General features: G+C 46.3%; 1 protein-coding gene and 1 long non-coding RNA gene across 6 annotated transcripts in view; one reads left to right on the top strand and one right to left on the bottom strand.

Moving 5' to 3' along the window:
• The window catches only part of LOC142857232 (uncharacterized), a 55,695-nt gene that overhangs the window by 40,063 nt on the left and 429 nt on the right, over positions 1 to 15,203 (bottom strand). The window contains exon 2 of the long non-coding RNA XR_012911789.1: positions 14,527 to 14,651. This is a non-coding gene — a long non-coding RNA (uncharacterized LOC142857232). The remainder of the gene's footprint in view (positions 1 to 14,526; positions 14,652 to 15,203) is intronic.
• Positions 2,960 to 15,203, top strand: part of Itgb6 (integrin subunit beta 6) — a 118,205-nt gene continuing 105,961 nt past the window's right edge. For 3 of the 5 annotated variants that reach the window (XM_075985059.1, XM_075985057.1, XM_075985058.1), the window contains exon 1: positions 2,961 to 3,234. The gene's annotated coding sequence lies outside the window, so the exon portion shown is untranslated. Of the gene's footprint in view, positions 3,235 to 15,203 lie in introns of all 5 variants that reach the window. The other 2 variants (XM_075985062.1, XM_075985060.1) reach the window with 2 other exon arrangements.

A 15,203-nucleotide genomic window follows, 5' to 3' on the forward strand; every position in this document is an offset into this window, starting at 1 on the left:
CCTTTCTGACAACAGTTAGATGCAGGCGATTTGGTCTTTCTAAGTATCTAGCCTTCTAAAACTATTGGCTTTGCCATCTTTATAGCATGAAGAATTCGGAGGATGGACATTCAAACAACCCTTCTATTTAAAGCATGTTCTGGCTCTTCAGGCTATTAGGTGCCATCAGTAGACAGCAGGTACTGAAAAAAATGTGTGTGTGCACATACACACACCTAGCAATAAAAATGGAGACAGTAAAAGAAGCTTATTTAACAGAGATTTGGGGACAATATGGAGCAACTTCTTAGGAAAGGAATGCCATTGAATATTAATGACAATGAGCACTTACTACATCTCTTTTGATTCAATAATTCCACACAGAGAATTTGAAAAATAAGAGTAGAATGGAACGCAAATGAAATGAACCCCAACTTTCAGGAAATGAGAGTTTACGCTCCTTATATATTCCTAGCAGAAAGATACTTAGGTTATATTCGTGTAATGATAGATGAATGAATGGGGGTTGAAAATACATATTCTGTTTGACCCAAATTTATAACAACCACAAAAATATCAAAAAGACTGAAAAGAAATCAAAGACATAGTTTCAACATTAACTGTTATAAGATGTTTTAGATGAGATTATTTGAAATTTTGAAGTATAATACTTTAGCTAAAATATCTTGCTAAATAGTTTCTAATTAATCTAAACTTTACCCCACCTATCCCTCCAAAAATAATATGGAGACATTTTCCTGAGAGGTTTGGTCTTATTTTTGCATCCAGCTATCTGTAAGTTCACAGATATTCAGGCTAGTACGTTTGGCATCTGGTCAAACAGCAAATGCTTGGATTTAGTCAGTGAGTGTCATGAGGCACAACATCAAAGGAATGTTTGGTCTTTGCACCCCCCAAAACCGTATGGTTCATGTCATTTAAGCCTCAAGAATGCTGAGCCGGGGGTGACCCATGTCCTGGTGAGAGAGCCAATGTATATGTTTCCATCAACTGGGGTGGGGTGGGGTGTGGGTGGAGTTGGTACACTGAGAGAAAGCTTATCCCAACCTCAGAGTGCATTGATGTCCAAACAAAAAGGAGAACGCAGTAAACAGAGCTTGTTAATTTATAAAAGCAGACTAAAGCCCACAAAATGAGCACGACCACATGCACATGCAGTTCCCTAACCCCCTTGGATATAGCAGCATCTTCATATGGAAGTCAAATCTAGTGGTGATGCTGTAAAACTCGGCAGGTAGCAATTAGTTTTCTTGTTGCTATGACAAAGGCAACTTAAGGAAGGAAGAGTTTACCGTCTGGGGGTACAGCCCATCACGGCTGGGAAGGTGCGGCAGCGAGAGTGTGGGGTGTCTGGTCATGCTACACAGAGCCAGGAAGGAGAAGGGGCTGGAGGCTGATGTCATGTCTTGTCTCTTTTTTCTTTTATTCAGTTCAGGACCACAGAGCATGGAATGGTACTACCCACTTTCAGAGTGGATTCTCTCGCCTTGGTTAGCCCTCTCTGGAAATACCCTTACACGCATGCCCGGAGGTGTCTCTCTTGGGTAATTCCAATCTAGTCACAGCAACAATAAGAATTAACCACCACAGATAATTTTTTTCCTGTTTCAGCACATCTTCCAGGACTCTCTGTGGCTCACTTATGTGCGAAACCACACCATCTCTGAAATGGAGTCTTTCACCTAGGTGATGGAAGGTCTCTGGGCCACAGCCACCTCACCCTGAAGGGAGCTTGACAGAGAAGAGTAGCATTCCTGGGGCAAAACTAAAAGCAGGTTTTGAATTTCAAATGAAAATGTTCCCTCACGTCCAAGTTTGCATAAAAGACCAAATACATGCCTCAATTACAGAAACTTAAAGGCCAACGGAAGACTCCTGAAATGAAGAGAGATGTGAAGGGTGGTTTAGCCACCTCCTCATACTCCTTTCCCTCTTCCACCCCCACTTTTGAAAGACCACGGGCAACCTCAGATGCTGGGAATTTTTCTAAGATGCCCCAGCCCAGTGGAGTCTAGATTCAAATCCAGCTCTCTCGACTTTCTCTGTTCTGGCTCCAACATTCCTCAAACCCTGCAGAGACTGCAAGCTGCTAAATCTGATCAGCACGCACACTGCATGTTCAATCAGCAGTGACTCAAAGGGCTTTGGAGCCATAAAGTCTAAATCCTGAGTCTCAGTGCTGTGCAGCTCTGGACAGGACAACTAACTTCTCTGAACAGCAGGGTCATATAAAGCGAAGACCATATGCTCTGCTCCATGTTGTGAGGGTAGGAAATAAATACACCAAGCCACAGAATGAGCTGAGTGGAGCTCCCAGCATGCCACAGGAGCTCAGGAAACAGTGTCTAGTATCAATGTCATGCTACTGTCTTAGAGACCTGACCTTTCAACTTTAGCCTAGAAAGAGTGACCGGGAATAATTCACCCTTCTTGACAAACGCTGTTTGGACATTTCTGTTCTCAGCTGTGCCTAGCCCAAATAAACCTAATCCAATCTGGCCCTTTTACTGCTTTGGCACCATTTTGAACACTAGTCCATCCGTGGTTATTTTCAGTTTCTGGTTTACCCAAACAGGCCATTTTTAGAGAGCACTGAGTTTAAACCTAAGCTGCCAATAAAATAGATTTGTCTTGAAAACAGCAGGACCTTTCTGAAGGAATGTCACTATGAATACACACAGGGCCCCGGGATGCTCTGCAAGCATTGTCCCTGGCCTGGATATGTGCTCAGCTATGAACTCTCTTAATTCTATTGTGGGGGGAGGGGTTGTGTCTATATGCGTTCTACCAACCCAGCCGTCTACTAGGTTTGGGTGTCCTTTAAGAGTGAACTTGATCCTGGTTCGCTTTTGGTCTCCCTCCAGAGAAGCGAATGCGCTGGCATAGCTCTGTCATTTGTCAGCCAGAAGTCTGGCTACACATTTGCTCGTCAATCTAAACCTAACCTATTCTCATCCGCACACTTGGGGGCTTGTGTAAATCAACCAGGCGCTCTGTCACTCACCAGCGGTATCTCCACAGAGTGGTGTACACCCACATGCCTTCGTGAGCTGTCTCATTATGCCGGTGGGAGAAACATTCACGTGAATGCACTTTTTCAGGGATGGTGGCAACAGGATGCTTTGATTCTGTTCACTACCCCCCAGGATCAATGGCACTTCTGCCAAAGACTTTACTCACGGGTACAGTAACGCATGTCAGCACTCTCTGAGATTAGAGGGGCTCCCTTGAGAGGTAAGTGGACCAAGTTTTCTGCATGACAAATGCAAGCCTGAATTTTTAGAGCTGAGTGTTTCCTGCCCAGCCATTGATCATTACAGACCAACTCTGCTTTGGGGATCCATGATGTCATTGCTACTTCAGATCCATAATGCTATTTCTACTTTCTTAGCACTTAGGAACCCTTGAATATGACCCCAAGATTTATAAAAGAACAAATTTATAGTAGCTCAGTGTGCTTTATCGTGACCCGTCCTACACTAAGATTCACAGATGCTTCAAAAAATTGTAATAGACAAAGGACAGGAATTCGTATATTTATATTCACTTGATGTTTGGTAGCATGCTTTAACTATTAATCGGATGGTCTTTTTAAAGAAGATTTTAAGATATTTGCTTACGATTGAGGTCATTGTGAGTTTTCTTTCACATGGGCAATGAGACTAGCCTTTATTGATTCTCTCTAGTCTTTTCAAAAGGCACAAAATGAATGATCAACTGAGAATTTAAATGAGAAAAAACAGACAGGCAGACAAACCTGTTGGCATCGACCTGCAAATGACACAGGATGAGTTAACCAGAGTGTCTCTGGATTATGTAAAGGTGTTTTAATGTTCAGCTAGTGCATGAAAACCATGGGGGCAGCGGGGAGGGAAGCCCATCCCTCCTAGCTATCTACAAAGAGCCCATTTCTGGGAGCACCTGGATTGCCTGGTCTCATTGCTATTCACTGTGAGAACTCTGAGTAAGACCAATACTGCACTTTGAAAAATTCAATATCTGTGAGAGGTTATTCATCTAAATAATGTATGCCCTAAAATTAAGGACTCATAGACACACTATATTGTATTGGCTCTCAAACTGTCTAAAACGGACAGAATATAGATTCCGTTTGGAGGGTAATAGCTTTCTCCTTGCTGTTGTGGATCCTGAACAGCTACAGCAGATCATAGGAGTTTGAATGCTGAATTCCAACCGTGCAGTCACTTGGTCACATTATAAGCATTAGTATCTGCCTAAGTAAAGCTGTGTACCTTAGTGAAATTTAAAAGAAAGGGGAAAAAAAGCCTTCCTGGTTTCCCGGAGCTCCCTCTTCCAGGACAGCCTTTTCTCTCTGACTTCTGCCCTCTTGTGTTCCCAGGAAGAAGTGCAGTCTCTGAAGTTCAAATTAGAAGTCAAATGATTACTTTTTTTTAACCTCAATATTTTCCCCAGACACCATATACTAAAGCACACTTACCACTACGTGTGCTGATGAAGGATTATATGACGGCAGGAATTTTACATCTGAGGATCCAAACCCAGTACACCCTTCACGCATCTTCAGACTCCCAAAGGGCCAGGAACTTTTAAACTAGTTCTTAAGAGATAAATTCTTTCTGGGCTTTGAAGCCTTGCGTTCTAATTTGCTTTTATTGTGCTATCCAGAAAGGTAAATTATGCTAACAAATGACGGTGTGCAAACAGGCATTTCTTTGACATGTTCCCCAGGGAAGAACTTACATTTTGATTCTTCTAAATTACATGAGAGGTTCAAGGTATTTTGAATCAAGAAAAAAACAATGATTAATATTTTAAATAGCCTTCCAGAAACCAGAGGCATATGCCCTTAGTCAATGAGAGGACTAGCCACCAGGAACTGTATTGCTTGTGACCACGTTTTTTTTTTTTTTTTTTTTTTTTTTACGGAAAACAAAATATGCTTCCAAAGCTGTATCTTGCTATTATATTACTGCTAATCTGAATATCTTCTAACTTTAGACCAAGGTCATCTGGGGACCAACCCAGGCTGCTCACATGGCTAATGCTCACACTTAGCCACGGTGCCCAGTTAGCTTTGCCAATCCAGCCAGGCCAGCCAAGCCAGGCAAGACTGCTATTTTCAGTTGGAGTTCCCAAGCAAAAGCCCTTGACTGCCCTTCACGCTGCTAGCATTCAATTTACTACTCAGCCATTCTGAACTGTCTGTCCTAGGCGTGATGACCTCTCTGCTCCATTTTATCCTAGCTTTTTGGAGAGGCCGATGGCAGGTACGCAGGTATGTCACACTCTGATATTAAAATGAACTTGGTGTGTAACAGAACAAAGCTCACCCCCCCACACACACACACACAGCTCTGCTTCATCAAATGGCTTCACCAAGTGCCTGCGCAGAAAATCTTAGGCTGTTTCAGGCCCTGCCCTCCTCACTCCTGCCATCCCTAGCCTCCAGCCACAGCCACCACCAGGCCTTATCCATGCTCAGAGGCCAGGGTCTGCTGGGGCCCTCTCCTCTCCTATTTCTGCTACCCTCCCCCATCACTGCAGCTTGTCCTTTCTTCAGGCCTCCACTCAGCATCATCTGAGGGGCTGAGCTGGATTTATTGACCAGAGCCCAGATCTAGGAGCTTGGGTCTTTTTATCTCACTGAGTCGGGGAGCTTAGGCATGTTAGTCTGCAGATTGAGTTTGGGGCTAACCTGGGCAAGTTTATTTTTAAGGGGACTTGGAACAGAATTCAGCAGTAGAACGCTTGCTACTTAGGCATGATACCCTAGGTTCCAGCTCCAGTACAGGAAATAGAATTGCACAAAAAGCCCACCACATGCAATTCACATATGCATTCAGACTCACTCAATATCTATACACTTGGCTCATCTGTACAAGTTCCTGTGTGGCTGGAGGGCGAACCTGGAAAACTCAGCTTCCAGCTCTGACACAAGCACAGGTCTATCACTGCAGTTTCTGGTGTGCCATCCAGGCCCTTTATCAGAGCCATCCAGAAAGGCTGACTGGGGAGAGTAGACAGAGTGAGCCAGGCTTCCTGTGCTCTCTATATGGCTATGAAGTCACTATGACCTCAGCATGGAGCAAATTAAGGACAGGAGGTAAAATCTGGCCTTCAATTGGTTTGTTCAGCATAGCATGTCATGTAATTTTTTTCTTCTCAACCATCATTTATTTGCTCACAATTCTTAACAATTTGTGCTGGGCACAGTGGGCGTGGCCTGTTTTATAGGTCTCTCTTGGGCTCAGATTATGAGTACAGGCTTCGTCTCATGCACATCTCACGGAGAACAGGCTGCCTGCTTGTATGGGTTCTCGGTTGTGTGGCTGCACTGGTTAGTTTGATCTTATTTGCACGGTGGACCCATGGATACACCGCAGCCGTAGTGGCCAAGCCTCAGGTTTCTTCAGGCCTCTACTTGCATGTGCTTGCTAGAATTCCTTTATCACACAGCTCAAGGCAGAATGAAGGACTGGATGTAGACAGGAAGAGTACAAAGAGGCCAAGTACACAAAAGTGTGGTTTGGGGGTCATTTTGACCATCTACTGCAGAGACTTTCTTGAGGCTGTCTTTCTGAAGCCTGCGTGTAGGTTTGACATACCTTCCTTAACGACCACCACACAACACATGCCACTCTGTGTAAGTTTAACCAGACCTTGGGGAGAGGGTCCTGTCTGTCCAGATGAGAGCTGATCAAGCACTTCCCAGCCTCCTGGGAACAAACAACAAACCCTTCTACAGTCACAGACGAGCCTTCCAGCACTTACAGGAAATGGAAACACTAGAAGAGTTCAAAGACATCTAAGGAAGAGATATGGCAACATGCCTTATGAAGTGGGCAAACACAGTATTGCAGAGAATACTGAAGATGCAGGATATTAGTGGGGCCCATTCTTACACAGCAAGAAAGCAGGGTGGTCCACATTAGCTCCTTCTCCCTATCTACATGCCCTCCAACCGGATGCAATCCCTACCACTTCATTGTGGCTCTTCCAATGACCTCAGTTACCTCTTAGAACTAAGTGTTGGTTACCACTTGTCCTGGCTCTTAATCCACTGTAGAACCGAGGGTGGTATTCTATTCTCTACTGAAAATGAGAAAGCTAAAGACACATGAACAGCCACTGAACCAGGGAAGGAAAGACTATTCATATATGAGAAATAAATATGGAAAATGTGTCTGGGTAGAAAAAATATACCTTAAAGATGCTATTATACCATAGCTTCATCCATTCATCCATCTGCCCATTCATTTACTCATTCATTCTTCCCTTCATGTTTCCTTCTCAAACCCCATAGTCATTTGAGCTTTGCACTTTTGATTAACGAATACTTTATTTTCCAAGCAAAGTCCTGAGCAACCTGAAAGGTCCTTCTTCTTGTCACTCTCCTAACTCTGGGGGAAACAAAAGGGGCATCACTACACTGATGAATCGAAAGCTTGGCTCAAGGTTCTGGAAGAGAATAAACACAGAGACCGGGATCCCCTCCTTTATTTTGCCTGAGCCAAATGGCCAATTCACAGCTAATCACTGCATCTTAACCAGTGACAGCTGGAGCTTGCGGCTTGTGTCCTGCCTTCTCATCTTTATTCCATCCGTAAAGGCAGGAAACAGAAGGGCACCACACATCAGTCACAGACACTCACCAAAGCAAAGCCACTGACATGGGAACTGAGCAAGCAAAGGCTTTGGGGCTAACTGTGGGAGTGATGGTCAAGAGCATGTTCCACAGCCATCAACAGCCTCCACCTTATTCTTTGTGGATGAGGACTGAGGAACAAGTCTCCTTTAGTATTCCAGCAAATGGGCAGTTTCAGGAAAACACAGGGCTGATGAATGATGTATCACTCAAGGACAAGCCCAGCTGTAGTGATGTAGTGATGTACTGTGTGCTAGTGATCTACCAGAAAGCCTGCCTGGCTCTTCTCCATCCCTTTTAGAAGGATGAGAGTCATCAATCTGTAGGAGCACCAGGCTGCTTCAGTTGGGGTGCAGTCTGGAAGAAATTTCAGGGTTCTGGTCTCAGATCTAGGAGGAAAGATCAATTTTGTCTTCCCTCCAGGGAACCAGGACACTCTGCCTAACTTGACTTTGGAGAAAGACTTCAAATAGCCTCAGGGCTTGAATTTTCAGACATCTAACACAGGAAGTCATATATTTTCTTTTAAAGATTTATATATTTATTATGCATACAGTATTGCCAGCATGCCAGAATCTCATCATAGATGATTATTAGCCACCATGTGGGTGCTGGGAATTGAACTTGAGTCCCCTGGAAGAGCAGCCAGTGCTCTTGACCTCTCTCTGAGCCATCTCCTGCTCCAGGTGTTCATTCCGTTTATGCCCATGAGACTTAGCCTGCATTGCCAGCTCTGACCTCTGAGCTGTCTCTAACTTTGAGAGACAACTTTAGTAATGATTCACTGTAGATTAGTAAAACCCTTCTCCTTCCCTCTGTGAGAACAATTATTTGTGTCTTCAATGGGAAATAGCACAGGTGTCCTTCTGACTAGAAGCGCATTGTGCTAAAAGCTGGATCCGTGGGCAAAGTGCAGATGTATATCCTTTGTTTTAATAGTAGTGTGAAACGAAGCAAGGACCTTGACCTCGGTGGCCATTTCCTTCTTTTTCTCTCAAATTGAGAAAAAGTTATCCGTAAGAGAAAAGGGGAAAGGGTTTTGTAAGATACTAGCAAGGCTGAGGACTGGAGAGAAGACTAGGCAGCTAATAGCATAGCGCACGCTCACTGCTCTTCCAGAGGACCTGAGGTCAGTTCCTAGCACCCACATCAGGAGGTTCACAACTGCTGGAACCCTATTTCCAGAGGATCTGACACCCTTTGGCCTTTTCCAGAATATGCATGCACATCTGGTGTATAAATTAACACAGGCACACATGTACACACACACATATAAATAAAAATAAGAAATAATTTTTAAATGGCTGAATTAGAAACTGGTCTAGTGTGTTTCCCATTGCTCTAGCAGAATAACCACAGCCAACTAATTTGGAAAGCAAAGAAGTTTATTTTGATTCCTACTTCTGGAAGTCCAAGCAGACACTCTATTTGGCTCCCGGTGAAGGCCTCGTCCTCTTCCACACATGTCATATAAACTGAGGCAAGGGGAGGGGAGGCAGGGGGCAGAGTCACAACTGATTTCACAACAGCCTACTCATGATGACTAATTCTTAGGACTCACATTAATCCCTTCAGGACAGTAGAGCCCCGTGACCACTCTTGAATGGTGTAGAGAGTCACCACCTCTCTCTACCTCTAAACTGACAACAAAACTTTAACAGGAGTTTAGCCGAGGACAAATGGCATCCAAACCACCGAGGAAATCACAGTGCGGGAGAGGAGTGGCCAGTGACTCCACTAGCAGCTGCAGACTCAGGGCGAGAGCCTGGGTGTGGTGACAGGGCCCAGCCCAGGAGCAGCTGCCTGATGATTTTCCTCTGCCTAGGCTTGCTCTTGTGACAGACCAGAACTCAGCAACCTGACTCTGTCGAGTCCTCGGGGCACTTGTCCGTCTCTGCTGCAGTTTAGACCAGGTTTTTTCTGACTCTTAGAAACCAACAGCTATACGCCAGGGCCCACCAGGTATTCTTCAACGGAAAGGAAAAGAATGGGAATCTATAGCCTAGTGACTTGGCACGGAGGTAGCTGGGGCCTTCCTGCATCTCTGCCCACAGTACTGTGCTGGGGGCTGGCCAGGATGCTCAGAACACTGATCCTTGATCCTCTTTGAATGTATCATTTTCGACTCTCCCCAAGGTATTCTTCCTGTTCCATCCCCCACCGTTACTCAGTAAAGCCCCTCACTCTGTGGACTGTGGAAGGGTCTGCGCCCCTAGAGACAACACTAAGGAACCCCGTTCTAGACAAGTGTCATTAGCGCCATCCTTCCTCCTGGAAGCCGCAGGAAGAGGCGAGCACTCCAAGTACTGTCTAATGCAGCTAACAGCTCACGGCGTGTGCCTTAATTATTAGTATTCGGTGGCCAAAGGAACAGCAGCACTTCATTCGATGCCTGAGTAAAGGAGCGGCCTTTGCACAGAGCTTGTGCGGGCGTGCACAAGGAACACACACAGGCCCCCTGAGTACCCCAGTCGTTCCAAAGTGTCCCAGCTGACTCACGTACTCTGTGAACACGTATTGAACTGGCAACTGCTTTTAGTTGCTGGGAAGACAACAGCAAAGGAAAGAGATGTGATCCTGTCCTTGGGAGCCCACAGTCTAATGGGAGGAATTGCTGAGGTCCAACGAGAGATGTGAAAAATAAGGGGGCTACATAGCGTGGTGTAAATAACCTCAAAATATAGTAGGACCCAAAGAGTGAGGAGAGGGCTCTCCTTTCTGTGGCATGTATTTCATGGCTGGGAAGTGATGCTCCACATAGCCAGCACGAAGGCCCTGAGGTAGAAACTGATGCGGATGTAATATGAGGGGTTGAGGAGCAAAGGGGGGATGCGGGTGTAGAGAGGACCATGGACAGACAGGTAGGCCCTCAGAGGCTGAAGTCTGAAGCCTGCATCCCCAGGGTGTGGGGATCACACAGTGAGTGACACAACCTGGCACAGGGGTTCATAGGCCCTACTCTGGCCTCTGTGGTAGATTTCACTGTAGTCCAGATGAGTCCCCAAGGTCACCGACAACGACCGCTCCCACTTCTTTCCTGGAAGCTGCTCAGTATTCTCAGCCTTGGTTGGCTCCCACTACACTCTGTGGTGTCCCCTGTCACAAATCCCTGTCTCCTATCATCCCATCACTGTGGATCTTAGCAGCACATAGAGATGGCCAGAAGAGGATGAGTTCCCTGGTTCCCCCTGCAGACTCCCAGGAACTCAGCCTCCACCTAGCAAGATCCATTAGCACTAATTAACAAGTCCCTTTCGGTGTCTCTTCCCAATGATTAATTCTGGGTCAGAGACAGAAAACCCATTCCATTATGGTTCTTTTTAAAAAAAAATTATTATTATTCAGGCTTCTAATACTGGCACGAACTGCGGGTGAATTTCTGAAGCCGTGTTCCCTAGCTGTCACAACGAGTAATAGAAAAATTCAATTTATGAAGAATTAGGGGAGGCAGGAGAGGCATGCTTCTCAGTCTAGAACAAAGGAGATCAATCCTGACACAATGGCAGCATGACATTCGGGGACTTTGAAGATTCCAGGCTTCCTCTTCCTTAATTAGAGAGAATCAAGAGTTCTGCTGGTTAATTATTTGCAGAGACTGTGCTCTGCAAAGGCAGATGCCAACTCGCTCCAGCCACAGCCAGCTGCAGCTCCCCGGGGCAATTAAGTCCTGTGTCAGTCCCTGGCTACATCATCTTATTGGCAACTGTACACTCGGAAGGCTACTACCATCTACAACCCCCGCCCCACCTCAATCAGACAAAAGTGTGGTCACGCAGGAGACTTCTTAGCAGAGATATCAAGAGGCTATGGATGAATAACCATCCTCCCCCGCCCCCCCCCCCAAACAGGTGGGTCTTCCAAACTCCACAGAAGCTTACGAGTCACCTACTCTCTCAAAGAATATGTTCAGTGTCTCAAGGATATTCATGTGTAGGGCTAGTGGATTCTCTTGGACACTTATAGGGTTATCAAGGACACGAGAAGCCAGATTTATTTTCAATTGTAAAAGTAGTAAATATTCCACGTATCAACATTAAGCAATGTGGAAGCAGGGAAGGTGGAAATTACAGCTTCTCAGTGAGCCTTTCCACCCCTCCCTCCTAAGAAACACCTAAGAGAGCTTTGAGGTGCATCTTTCCCAGGGTCCTTACAGTCTGAATATTTGAAACTTCCTTCTCCCTACTCATCCTTATCCCTACTGATAGACAGGGCAGGTGCATATTCCCACTGTTTTTCTGTTCCCATAAGAACCTTGGCCCTCCTCAGCTTCTCTACATTCCCAAACCCAGGAGCAGATGCAACATCAGACAGACTCCAAGCCCAGCTATGGAGTCTTGTTAATGGCTGTGACCGTGTGGCATCGGAATGCAGGGACCCTGCCATCTATTTGAATGATCTGAACTTGAGAATAAGAGGTAAAATCCATAACACCACTGCTGTGTGAGCAATGCAGCCACAAGCCCAATCTTTAATTAGAGCTTACATAGTGCCGGGAAGAGCATGGAAGGGCATTCACCTCAGAAAAGCTGCCAGGATTGTGGAAGGGAACAGATGCTCTCGGTCTGCTTGCACCTGCTGGGGAAGCAACCAGGATGCCATGCTACCTCCCCAGAAATAGACTGTGTCTATGCTCAGCCCAAGTGGCATTTACCACGGGCAAGGCAGCAGACAGCCTCGAGCCAAAGCAGTCATCTGCCCCTCCATCAGTTTCTTAGGGAATTTATCCAAAGGACTTCGGAGCAATATCTGGACAGGGACCAGGCTGTCTGAGTGGCATTCGGAACCCCCAGGCAACGAGGCAAGTGGCTGCCTTGCAGGGTTTTCCCCAGCTACCCAAATGGCCTAGGGTGTTTTGACATTTGTTGTCATGAAGGCATGTGGGTCATTTCACAGTTCACTTATTGGAAGTATTTTAAACTCTTTCTGCAGGCAACTAAGTGTAATATTAGCCCAGCTGACCTCAGATATGTTCTTAAGTTACTCAAGGCTATCTCGTCCAAAATAGAAGTTTGTAACTTGTATTCTGCTTGCCGAGCAGTCTCTCTCACTATAAACGCCTCTATGCCAGGGCAGGGAGCATGTTGGAAGTGGTGCTGGCACCTGGCTGGCTGTGGTGACAGTGTAAGACCGGTTCTGTTTCCTGGCACTTGTGTGTGGTATCTGAGAAGACTGGGAGGGTTGTTGGTAGTGTTTATGTGACCCAGGGTACGAGGCTCGGCTTAATGTGTACGCTTGGCTAGGCTGGACTACCCAGTTATTAACTTAAACACTGCTTCAGATATTCCCGGAGAGGTACTTTGTAGCTGTCACTGACATCTGCCATCAGCTAACTTTAAAGATTGCTCCTGATGCAACCTGCATTCATTCAATCAGCTCAGGCCTTGAAAGCAAGACACAAATCCCGACTCAAAACCACAGCTCCGGCTTCTGACTGCTGCTTGAGGTTTCCTAGGTCCTTGAGGATTTTGAATTGGCCAGCCACGAGCCTTGGATGAGCTTTTTTTTTTTTTAAACAAAAAGCAAAACAAACAAAACAACAACCAACCAACCAACAAAAAGCCAGTCCTCTGTTCATCTAAGCTCACCGGTTATCTACCAGAGAACCCTGCCTTGCTGTGCAGGGACCCCTGCACATCATTCATGTCCTGATGTCACATTCGAGTGGGAATGCCAAGTTATGCACAGGGCAGTGTGCTGAGTGCTGAGGAATAATAATTGAACAGGCAGTCCCTGATCTCAGGCAGGGGCTTAAGGCAGGAGGCACACAAGGGGAGGCGAGCAGAACGCGCATTTGCCAGGTGGCCAGGTGTCCGGAAGGGAACACCCAGGCTCTGTGACACTGAACCACAAAGAAGCAAGACTCAGTGGAGCAGGAGATAGGCCAGTCTGGTCCACACCTTTGAGAGGAGAAAGTTTTCTCCACTGAAGGTGATCTTTCTCCAGAATTCCCCTTCCACATGACCTCACTTCCTTTCGCAAAGGCCTGGGATTTCCCGTCAGCCTGGAAGCTTCGGGGAAAGGCCTGGTTTGGGATCCCACTGAGCACAAACACTTAGAACGGGAAGAATGCCCAATAAAGGAGGCAGAACATTTGCTCTTTGCAAACTCAAAACTCAAAGTAGCACCCTTCAAATAGGCTTTTTTGGCTGTGTTATCTCGTTTTTAAAAGCTAACATTTTATTTGAAATTTGAAAAGAAGTATTAAGAAAGTGGTGAAGAAACAAGAAGGCTCAAGGAAGGGAAAAGTTCATTTGTCTTTCACAGAAACGAGTCGGGACGGGCCCCACCAGGCTGAGACAGCTGTCGCCAGGGCTCCCTTCCTGAGAAAGAACATGACCAGTCCTTTTCCCTGAGAAGGCAGCGTCGTGGCAAAAGAGAAGGCAGGGTTCCGATTAATCACCACGACCTTTGTGTGCTGCCAGAGTTCAGGCAGAAGTGACTGATCCCATAGAGCACCATGGACGAATGGGAACAAGAGTCGCTCACCTCCCAGACACTTGATTTTCAGTGGCCATAAGACAGTCTTCATAAATGTGCAAATCTATAAATGCATATGAGTTACAGGTCACCTCCTAGAGGACTGCGCAACAACACCGCTCTCAGTGGTCCTAGAACCATTTAGACTTCCAATCCCAACGCCCAACATGGCATCCCAGAAGTGCGCATGATCTCAGACCTGCTGATGCCCGGGAACTTCCACAATGTGCCGCCAAATTACTTCTGCAGGGGGAGGCTGCTTTCTCCAGCTCTCAGGGCCCACCTCCCACCCATTGGCCCACCGCAGCTCCACGTGAGTGACGGCTCCAACCATACGGCTGGAATCCCACCCACCACAGCCACAATTTGTCCCGTACCTATTGTCTCCTCTTCATTGCCCTCCTTGTCTAGTTTGAACTGACCTTCTGGAACTCAGATATAATCCCTGCTCGCAAGTCTCTTGTTCTTAGGAAGATTATGAAGTACTTAGGATCAAGAGCCGCGGCTTTCCTCCGTGCAGCTTCTGCTGCTTCTTCGGCACCAACACCTAATGAAAATAAGAGGTGCAGCTGTTCAGACGGCCTTTGAAGAGTCAGTGAGAACAGGTGGTCGGTGCTGCTGGAGTCCCGTGCGCTTGGGGCCTAGCGCAGGTGATCCAGTTCAGACAAAGACGATCTCATAAAGCGCGGTTCGCATTTCACAGCACACCACAGTCTACGTGCACATTCAATTGCTCTTTAAAAACGGTCTGAATTATTGTTTATATGTGAGCCGTGCAGTGCGAAAACCTAAGGCTCAAAGAGGTTAGGGCAGAATAGGAGAGCTACAGGTCAGACAAGCTCTGCTGGCTCCAAGGCCTGGCTTTCTCTCACCCTTTCAGATGCGTCTGAACTTACAGGGGGCTCTTCAGCCCTCATAGCCCACTCCCTCCCATGCCCCTTGGGAATCATGGGTTTTGAAGATCCACACATTGATGTTACACATTTGGCAACATAGTTTTCTAGGTCTTGCGCAGGTTTCCCCTGTTTTCACCCATTACGGTTGGTCCCTCTGTTGAAAATTATACGCCCATTTTTGGTGGCGCTCCTCATCATGCTGA

Source organism: Microtus pennsylvanicus, chromosome 9 (genome assembly GCF_037038515.1).
Source record: "Microtus pennsylvanicus isolate mMicPen1 chromosome 9, mMicPen1.hap1, whole genome shotgun sequence".
Taxonomy (NCBI): domain Eukaryota; kingdom Metazoa; phylum Chordata; class Mammalia; order Rodentia; family Cricetidae; genus Microtus; species Microtus pennsylvanicus.